This window comes from Taudactylus pleione, unplaced genomic scaffold, assembly GCF_031769625.1.
Source record: "Taudactylus pleione unplaced genomic scaffold, aTauple2 ptg000434l, whole genome shotgun sequence".
Classification (NCBI taxonomy): Eukaryota; Metazoa; Chordata; class Amphibia; order Anura; family Myobatrachidae; genus Taudactylus; species Taudactylus pleione.
The window spans coordinates 7,008,908-7,019,307 of record NW_028284836.1 but is presented as its reverse complement, the minus strand read 5'-3'; positions in this window follow the sequence as shown (position 1 = coordinate 7,019,307).

The window sequence follows — 10,400 nt, the reverse complement described above, 5'->3', positions numbered from 1 at the left end:
GCGCACGACGGAGCTCCCTCCGTCGTGCGCATGCGCAGTGCACACCTTCGACCCACTTGCGAGCGGACAGCCGCTTGCGAGTGGGTCTGAATCAGGCCCTAAGTACTATATTTATACCCCTTGCTTTGTATTAACACCAGTATTGTCCAAAAGATCAAAAGATTTACACAACCCTAGATCCAACCACAGAGACAGGGACAGGTCTGGAATAAGTTTAGATACCGCTTTCAGAGATAAATGGGCTGAGGGAAATTTAATAAATCCTGTAATACCAAGCAACGTATCCCAAACTCGTAGAGAACCCTTAGTACTTCTTAGTAGAAATCTCAATACCGGCCTGTGACCAGTGCCCAAACAGAGGAGATCCCCTAAAGGGATGTCAACAGATTGAGAGCATTCAATATCCACCCAGGGTTTAGGAGAATCGAGAACAAGCCAATCTGATAATTGCGCCAGCAAGCTGGCAAATTGGTAAAATTCCAGGTTGGGTGCAGCAAGACCACCTCTAAGTTTAGACTTGGACATTCGGACAAGAGAGAGTCTGGGACGTTTATTGCTCCAAATAAAAGAGGAAGAAACTGCATAAAATTGATTAAATAAATGACGGGGTATTATATATGGGATGGCTCTAAAAAGATAAAGTATTTTGGGTAATAGCATCATTTTCACAGTAGCTACCCTGCCCAACCAAGAGATTTCGTAGTTAGACCATGATTTAGTTAATGTCATAAACTGTTTTAATAAAGCAAGGTAATTATAGTCAATAACCGTGTGGAGGTCTGAAGGTATCTGAACACCCAAATAATTTAATGATACCGACTGCCACATATATGTGTATCTAGATTTAAGAGACAGGAGAAGGGATTGGCCAATACTAAGGGCCAGAGCATCCGTCTTAGAAGTATCTAATTTGTAGTATGAAGCTTCAGAGTAGCTATGGAGGACAGAACGGATAGCGGGAAGGGAAATTTCCAGATTGGTAACAAACAATAATACATCATCCGCAAAAAGGCAGATTTTATGATGTGAGGAACCAACTATAATACCCGTGATCTGGTCATGAGACCTAATACATTCAGCTAACGGTTCAATAGAAAGGGCAAAAATTAAGGGAGATAAAGGGCACCCCTGTCTGGATCCATTAGAAATGGAAAATGGATTGGAAAGAAACCCATTGCTAAAAACCCTAGCTGAAGGATTTGTATATAGCGCAAGGATTGCCCTGAGGAAGAACCCCTCGAGACCAAATTTAGTGAGGACCGTGGACAATTATAACCAATGGAGCCTATCAAAGGCTTTTTCATGTCCTGGATTCTATAGGTAATACCCGTGCTGTTTGATTTAAAAGTCAAGGTCGGTATCGTGGTCCATTGGTTAGATGTTCTGCAATTTTATTTGGACTGCTAGCACCTGGCAATTTTCTCCGGGCTGGTGAGACACTCTCGACTGTGCCCAAGGGGACCCTTATTGTTGTCCGGCTAGCAGTGAAGCTGGCCGTGTGCGGGCCACGGCTACTGCAGATACCACCACACTGTATGGACTTAACAGACCGGATGAATACCTTGAACCTACTACAAGTTCACTTCACGTGCACATAGATACTGTACCAATCTGCTTATTTTAGGATATGGAGCATCTTTATTAAAGGAGAATCCGACTGCTCCTAAACAATTTTTGGATTCCTTGACATTTACATCATCTTTTTTATTGCCCCATTTCATTTTATCTTTTATGCAATTTTATATCTTGATGTTTATACCATCCTACATAATTACTCCCACTTTTCTGCCCTCACTCTTTCCCTAGTGTGTCGTTACTGTGGATATTAAATATACTGTGTCATTATTTCATTTGCATATACCCACCACCTGCATGTGGGAATAAAACACATATAGATTTTCATTTATACCATTTCCATTTGTATGCTGCATGTTTAGTTTAATTATTGTGACATTTATTGTGTACTATTTCCTGGCAGTAGCATCTCTTCATCAAACATAACATAGGGCTAACTTTCATTCAGTTTTATATACGGGAAGCAATCGGGAAGCCGACTGCCTATATACCGGCAGCTGGCTTCCCGACTGTCTTATCCCGGCATGGGTGAAATGCCGGGCGTCTAGATGTAGACGCCCGCATTTCCCCGACGCCGGGAGACCGGCGCCCGGCATCACGATCGTAGTGATGCCGGGCGCCGCGAGCGGACAGCCTCGGGGGGGGGAGGGTTAGGTTTAGGGCTCCCGGGGGGGACTTAGGGTTAGGCACCCCCCCGGGAGGGTTAGGGTTAGGCTAGGGGGAGGGAGGGTTTGGGTTAGGCACCCCCGGGGGGACTTAGGGTTAGGCAGCGGGGAATGGGGTGGTTAGGGTTAGGCACTTAGAGGGGGGATTAGGGTTAGGCACTTGGGGGGGAAGTTAGGGTTAGGCACCCCTAAGGAGGGTTAGGGTTAGGGGGGTTAGGTTAGTGGATACTTACCTATCCACGATCGGGATTTCCAGCGCTGTCGGGCTTCCGCTGCGTCGCACTCTGCTCCTGTCGGGCTACCGCTGATGGGAATCGAACCTTTCATACCCATTCCTTATATACAAAGGCAGAACACTATACCTCACATGATTGAGCGCTCGCTGTTACAAACATTTCCATATGTTAGTTTCTTACTTTGTATATCTTACAGAATGTTCCACTGGACAGCGGCACTGAAAAGAGGTTTTCTCAGAATCTGTAACAATTATATTAAATATAAATTATTACCCATATAGTAGAAACATTTTATTTCTATTTTTTGTATAAGAACCATCTTGGAAGTATTGAATGAACTGCATTGATGGCGACTTTCTTGTAGATGATATTTTTCATAATGTGCACCATTAAATCTGTCCACAATTGAATTATCCCTAATTTAGGGCAATTTAAGCAGGATAGAGGGCTCTTGTACCAAAGATGACTTTAAAATGCTTTTTTTGGTACATTTTTATCACGTATACATCCAGCAAAGGCCATCAGCACTGGTCATTGTGAAAGCACAACACATAAATAGACATTAATGTCAATCGGCTTTCAAAAGGCTAACTTGTTGAATTTCTAAAGGAAAATAAACTACTGCCCTTCCCAAAGGGGCTTTTTTTTTCTAGAGTCAATTAACTTTAAGTGCTCTTTATCCAAGGCTGATCTTCATACGTAAGCTTCACAATGGGATAGTACAATTGACAAGAACCCATATTTGTTCGGCTGATAGATCGGCCTGGTCATGAACTCTACAAGTACCGTTTTATCTATACAAAGAGTCAATAATGTCTCGGAATTGAGCCCATTTTCCAATCTATTTTTTATTTTTTATTTAAAAAAAAAAAAAAGCATGGAAACGAGGGGATGGTATTATTAAAGCTTTCCGTAAATCTATTCTTATTTTAGATTTTTATATATATTGTCCCAATATTGATTGTCAACATTATTACAACTCTGCTTTTTCTAAGACGGTTGCCTCTGTTAAGCTATAGTTTTATAGTTTCAAAGTATCTCTAACTCTGAAAAATATGGCTGAGTCTAAAAAATCTGTTGTCTGCGTAACTTATTAAAAAAAAACATTAAAAAAGTTGGCCAACGCGGGTTTTTAAATGTTTATGAAATGGACTTTGTGCCGTTAACTCTTAAATGATCATCAAAACTAAATAAAGGTGTCTACGTACGTGGCAATAAGGCTACTTGGGTGATATCCACACAAGAAGATCAGTGTCAAATTTGCCCAAATTCAATGGTATGTAGCCAGATCCCTTCAAGCCTGGCTGTGACCTGTTAGCTTGAAGGGACATTGACCACAGGCCAATACTGGTCATCTTTGGTAAGCATCCAAGTTCCAACCACATTTATCCGCATGTCCCATATTGACTCAATTGTAATAATTTTTGAGTATCACTTTTTGCATGATCAGGACAACTGACCAGTATCAACTTCGATATGGTAGCTTTGAATACGCCATCAATACAGTTTATGTCTTGCTATAGCAAGTAACCATCACTTGTAAACCATTCAATGGTTTTACCATGGATGGTATGCTAGCGCCTATGTGCAATGGACAGATGTTGTTTGCGCAAAGAAGCTCCAATACTTCTTTCCTCATGTGACACAGGCAGCCATCGAGAAGAAGCTTGCAATGGTGGCAATCATCGCATTCCCGAGTTCAAATGGCAGAACCATCGCCTTCAGATCTGAAACATTGATCGTTGCCAACCATTGTTTTCCATTGGCCATTCCTATGGGATAAAAGTGTCAGGTGTATCATGGGTGGGGAAATTCGTTTTTTTTCTTTTAATTGTTGGGTGTATATACATCAGTTGTGACTAGAATTTAACTTCATCACTGCAATAAACTTTGCAACTCTAATACTTGGTGGTGTACTAAACATAAATCACTGAGCTTGCAATTACTGCAGCACAAACGTAGTTTCACAATGTCAGTAGACAGCACACTTTAGTCCCATGCAGAAGTTAGCAAATACCATTGGGGCCTTGCAATCCCGCGACTCCAGTATAGCAGGGCTGGAACCTGGACACTGGCATACAGTCCCCTACCCCTAGATAACAGTTGAGCTAGCCCAAGTCACTGGCTGCTGCTGGCTCCTACAGTGGTAACCTGTGGGACTTCTGCTGATGTGATCCGTAACTGCTGCAGCCTGGACCTGGTGTGTAAGTATGGCTCCTACTGCCCCTATATTCCCTCATGTTGCTCCTTAGAGTTTGGTTTTACCAATACACTGCAGCCTGGGAGGGCTCTTCCCTAGGAGCTGAAACTGCAGACGCATAACTGTCTCCCTGCAGACTCCCTGCCACAGTACCTTTCACTGCTACTGTAAAGATTACACCAGGTTTTATTGGTGCCCATATAATGAGGCACTTTTAAAATACACAGTGGCATCACAATGCCGGATATCGCCTACAGTACTTCACTACAAATAAGTGCAGGTTTCTGGGTTTCCTTTCCTTGAAGATGCAGCCATAATCTTAATTTTTCCCAACCAGGAGCTTCCTGTTATCTCCGTGGCTGACAAAATATCTTCACCCATTGTACTTTTTTTTTCAGATTTTTTTCTCTCACTGTAATTTGAACGTCTCTGTATCTAGAGCTAAACAAGGAGGGACTCAGGAAATTACGCAACACTTGATTCGTCAAGGCAAGCAGACCCCGTTCCAATGCCCCCCACGCATCTCCCCTTCTTCCGAGATGGATCAAACATCGACTCCGGCCACTAGGGGTGATACACACACTTCTTCAGGCCCTCATTGTAGATCTCAAAGGTTTCCTTCAACACCACCCTTCAGAAAGCCATAGGGACTCGTAAGGTAGAAATGGCTGACTTGACCTCTCGTTCAAATGGGAGAGGTGCACAAGGGACTCTCGCAAAATGTGGCCTACTTTTACAACAAACTAGAATTGCTGATAGATAAATATAAAGATCTGGGGAATCGTGGGAATTGAAACAACTTACAGATCCTAAACATCCTAGAGTCTGTTGCAGCGAGTGAGCTTGAGCCTTATATTCTTCGTCTATTTGCCAATTTGCTCCCATCGGTGAGGGGCTCAGCTATCCTTATTGAAAGGGCTCTACTGACGAAACCAAAGGATGATGAACCATCTTGGGTTGTAGTACTTAAGTTCCTCTACTTTAAAATAAAGAACATACTTACTATAGCGAGCAGGTCTTCCCATAGTATCCGGTGTGACGGCCCAAAGCTACAAATTTTCCAAGTTTCAGCTTCATTCACGACTGCTAAAAGACAGGAGCTGATAGTGGTGATTACGACCCTCAGTAACCTTGGCTATAAATATATTTCCTTTTCGGCTACAGGTTGGGGATCCAAGGGAGGCTCCATACTGTGAGATCAGTTGCCGAGGGGAAGGTTCTCCTGAGGGGAAGGGTCTGAACGGGACATGGCAACTTGAGATTTCTTTTACTTCCTTTTATTTGTCCTTTACATGATTGCTATTGCTGCCCCAATGGCACTTGTGTTTCCTTTATTATTGTTTGCGAATGTTTCATGCTCATAACCATTAGTATTGCATTATAATCTTAGCGCAAACTAGTGTGCGGGTCACAAAATGGAATGCAAACAATTTGATTAATTTTTTTTAACTATATATTTATTTCTACTTATATTACCTTATATTTTTCTTTTGTTGTGTTTGCAAAATTTTCAAAACATATTATTGATGTTAAAAATATATATATATATATATATATATATATATATATATATATATTTGTAACAATCTTATAGTAAATAAAAATAATTCCATATGAACTAAAAACCTTGAATTTGTCGTTCAATAAGGTAGCACAAAAAAACCCTTTAAATGTAAAAGGTAATATGAAAATCCTGTATATAAAAGTTAGAGATCTCTCTGCTGGTATAATGAAAAAAAGCCGTTATAATGTAGTTTGTTCAAAAATGGCTAGCCAGTTAGGGATAATGAAGAGATTTATTGACTAATTAGGAATCAACATCACTATGAAGGCTATATATATAGAGCTCGCTTGAATGGAATTTTTTCCAAGTTGCTTTGGTGGTCCTTGCGACTTTCCTCACTCTCCTACCTGTTTCCTTCCATTCCTCCCTCCTTCCTTAATTTCTCTCTTTTTTTCTTTCTTTTCTTTTTCCCTTAGTGACATAATTTGCTGCTCCGCTAGTCCATGGGTACTCCACAGCTTGTCATTGCTTCAACGTGCCGATAAAGTGTCATTCCATTAACATCAAGAGCTCTAACACCCCAGAGAAGTGTACCCACCTCTTCCACACTCTTAAACGCCTACGAGGTGACTGTATGTTCCGACAGGAAACTGGTTTAAAAGCTGGCGGCCATCCCTCTTTGTCATCTAAACTCTTCCCCAATGTTTACTACTACAACAATGTGTTTAAACGTAATGGAGTGTCTATTATATTGCACACTAAGTAGCTATATGTATTGTGCGACACTAAGACTGACTCAGGCGGACGTTATCTGATCATAAAGGGCAAAGTAAGACGCGAGGAGGTCACTTTTGTGAATGTGTACGCACCTACATCGGGTAATTTTCCTTTCTTTAGACAGTTCTTCCATGAACTCTTCCCTTTTAGAGCAGGTAACACATTGACTGGAGGTGATTTTAATACATCCCCACCTGGATAACTCTGGCAAATTTACTGCACAAACTCCTATTCCTGGTTCTAATGCGCTCTGTAAAGGGCGAGGTTGGTCTGTTTGATATCTGGAGATCCCTTAACCCTTCTGTCAGGGACTACACCTCTTATTCCAACCCTCACGACACGTACTCCTGTATTGACTTGTTCCTCTGTTGTGCCTTCTTTTCCCGAACAGCAAGCTACTCATGCATTCTCCCGAACACGTGGTTTGACAGCCACATTGTTGAGGTCTCGTTTAGACTTTTGGAGGAAAACTGACAGACCATCCTGGAGAATGCCGCTTAAGCTCCCGCAGTTTCAAAACATGGTCAAAGGCCGCCTGAGGGATTAGAGCTGCTGACATCCCCTTCACTGCGGTATGGGAGGCCGATAACATGGTGATTCGGGTCATATGATCCAGTTTGCTTCTAGACGTAAAAAAAAATCTCGAGACGCACTTATAGCATCTTTGAAGACTAGTATTGCACAGCTAGATAGGGAACACAAGAGGACTCACTCTGAAGTAGTTATATCCCAATTGCTTGTGAAAGGCGTTGAACTGCAAGCGCAGTTGGGCAAGTGTGTCAATCGGAGCCTCCGCTGGGTCAAACAGAAATTTGATGACAAAAGCAATAAAGCCCATGCTTTATTGGCGAATAGGCTTTGAGCCTCTCAGGTTATACACTCTATTAAAGACCACTCCAGGAAGCCGGTGAAGAACTCTAAATACATTAATGATATTTTGGTACATTATTACAAAGCGCTTTACAACTTGGAGGCTCCGTCAGATGTGACATCTCATACTCAGGGTATTTGGCAAAACCTGGAGTCCTGTACTCTCCCTACTATCTCCGAGGCCACCGCCCATTCACTGAATGGATGTCACCATGTTTTACCATGTTTATTCACTAATATTTTCTCTAACAGTCTGAATGGTGTGCTGACCTCTTTGATTCACCCAAAGCAAGTAGGCTTCATTCCCCGCCATCAGGCCTCGCATAATACCAGATACACTATTGACTTGATACATTATATTAACACCCATAAGGTTCCTTCAGTCGTCCTGGCCTTAGACGTGGAAAGGGCCTTTGATCATATCTCATGGTCTTTTATGCTATCCATGCTGTTCCCGAATGGGCTTCATGGGAACTTACGAGATAGTAATGCTTTTCACTCCAAACCCTTGTCATCGGTTACGATTAATGGTCTACACTCCTCACGGCTTAAGTTGGGAAATGGGACAAGACTGGGTTGTCCCCTAGCCTCACTCCTATTTGCATTATGCATTGAACCACTAGCAGTAAGAATCCAAGGCAAACCAGACATTGAAGTGGGTGAGCATCTATACAAACTGTCTCCCTTGGTGTCTCTTCCCAATCTTCAGTCTGATATTGCACTAATGTAACTATACTTGGTGGCCCACGGCCTTCAAGTATCTAGGTATATATTTCACTAAGTCCTACTCTCTTTTATACCAAGCTAATTATGTTTCTATATTCCAATCTTTAGCAAAAGACTTGATAAAGTGGCATTTTCTATATATCTCTTGGTTTGGTAGAATCAATACGGTAAAAATGATCTCCTCCCTCGATTATTTTACCTGTTTCAGACATAGTCCCGGCATCAGCTCTGGCCTCCAAGCAATCCCTTTGTAAGCCTCGCATCCGCAGATCTTTCTTGGCTAATCCACTACATGTGGGAGGCTTCCCATTACTTCAATAATATTACTATGCGGCCCAGCTCAACTATGTCATATCATGGCACTCAGACCTGGGATGTAAGAGATGGGTGGATCTCGAAAATACCATGATCCAGGACGTAAGGGTTGACAAGATCTCGTGGTTTGCCAAGCTCCTCAGACCTGCCACGGCTTATTCTATCCTGACTGTTTGATACAGCCTGAAGGTGTGAACTTTGCGCGAATTGCAAATTAGCGCCTCATCCCTCCCCCATGTCTCCATTTTGGACTCATCATCAAATTCCCCCAGGATGTAGTGTGACCATAGACTTGTTTTGGCAGGTACTGCAGATTGATAGATTTTGACATGCGAAAGGTAAATTTGTACCTTGTTTGTGCACTGAGATTGTGAACGTGAGAGTAAATATATTGTGATTACGGTGATCACCAGCTCCGTAACTGAAGACAAATCCCCTTTCCAAACAAAAATAAATCATCTATGTATCGAGCGTAAAGAACTAGGAGTCTCATGCAGACCTTCTCGCAAGCGGGTCTATGTTGAGGCCCTGCGCACGAGCAGCGGCCGCACTGCGCATGCGCAAGCCCCGAAGCGAGAAATTCTCTTGCTCCGGGACTCACTACAAAAGGGGCAACTGTCGATGGTGATCGATAGCTCGCCCCGTTTTGCAGGTGGGGCGGGGGGGTGGCTGCACAAACGGAGGCGTTCCCGCCGGAACGCCTGCCAATTGGGTGCTGGCCCACTGACATCACTCGTGATGTCAGTGGTGAGCTTCCGGCTCTAATAGAGCCGAAAGCTCACTGGGGCTTGCGGTAGACGAGACCCTACCACAAGGGTCTCGTCGCAAGTCCCGATGGTCGCGATGGTCTTGGCCATCGCGACCATCAACCTGGCCGCTCGCTAAAGCTGTGGGTGGTCACCCATAGCCTAGCGAGCAGCCAGGAGGCCGGGTCAGAAAATAGATGTGGCCGCCCTCATTCAGAGCGAGCGCTCGCATTTTGCGAGCGTCTCTGAATGAGGTCCTAGGTGCACACAGAAATGGCTGTGCCAAATGAGCTCCTGTTCATAGAGATATATGTGTAGTGCTAAAATCATATTTTAATAGATATTTGGTATATTTTGAGGCATCTTTTATTATTAAATATATAATTTACAATGTCCAATCTGGTTTATGGTTATTTTGATGAAAATTATGTATTATGGACTTATGGTGCTATTATAGCTGTTACAATGTATTTCATTTTGTGCGATAGAAAGACTATTTTGCCTTTTGCTGTATGTAGTTAGTTAGAATTTAAATAATAGAATTTTACCAGTGCTGAAAATAAAGAATTAACCTGGAGATTTGCTTTAATCTCATACCCAAGTGGGATTTACAACACTATGTGGTCTACTTACTAAGCCTTGGATGAAGATAAAGTACCAGCCAATCAGCTCCTAACTGCCATGTCACTGGCTATGTTTGAAAAATGGCAGTTAGGAGCTGGTTGGTTGGTTCTTTATCTTCATCCAAAGCTTAGTAAATAGACCTCTATATATTGTATACAGTAC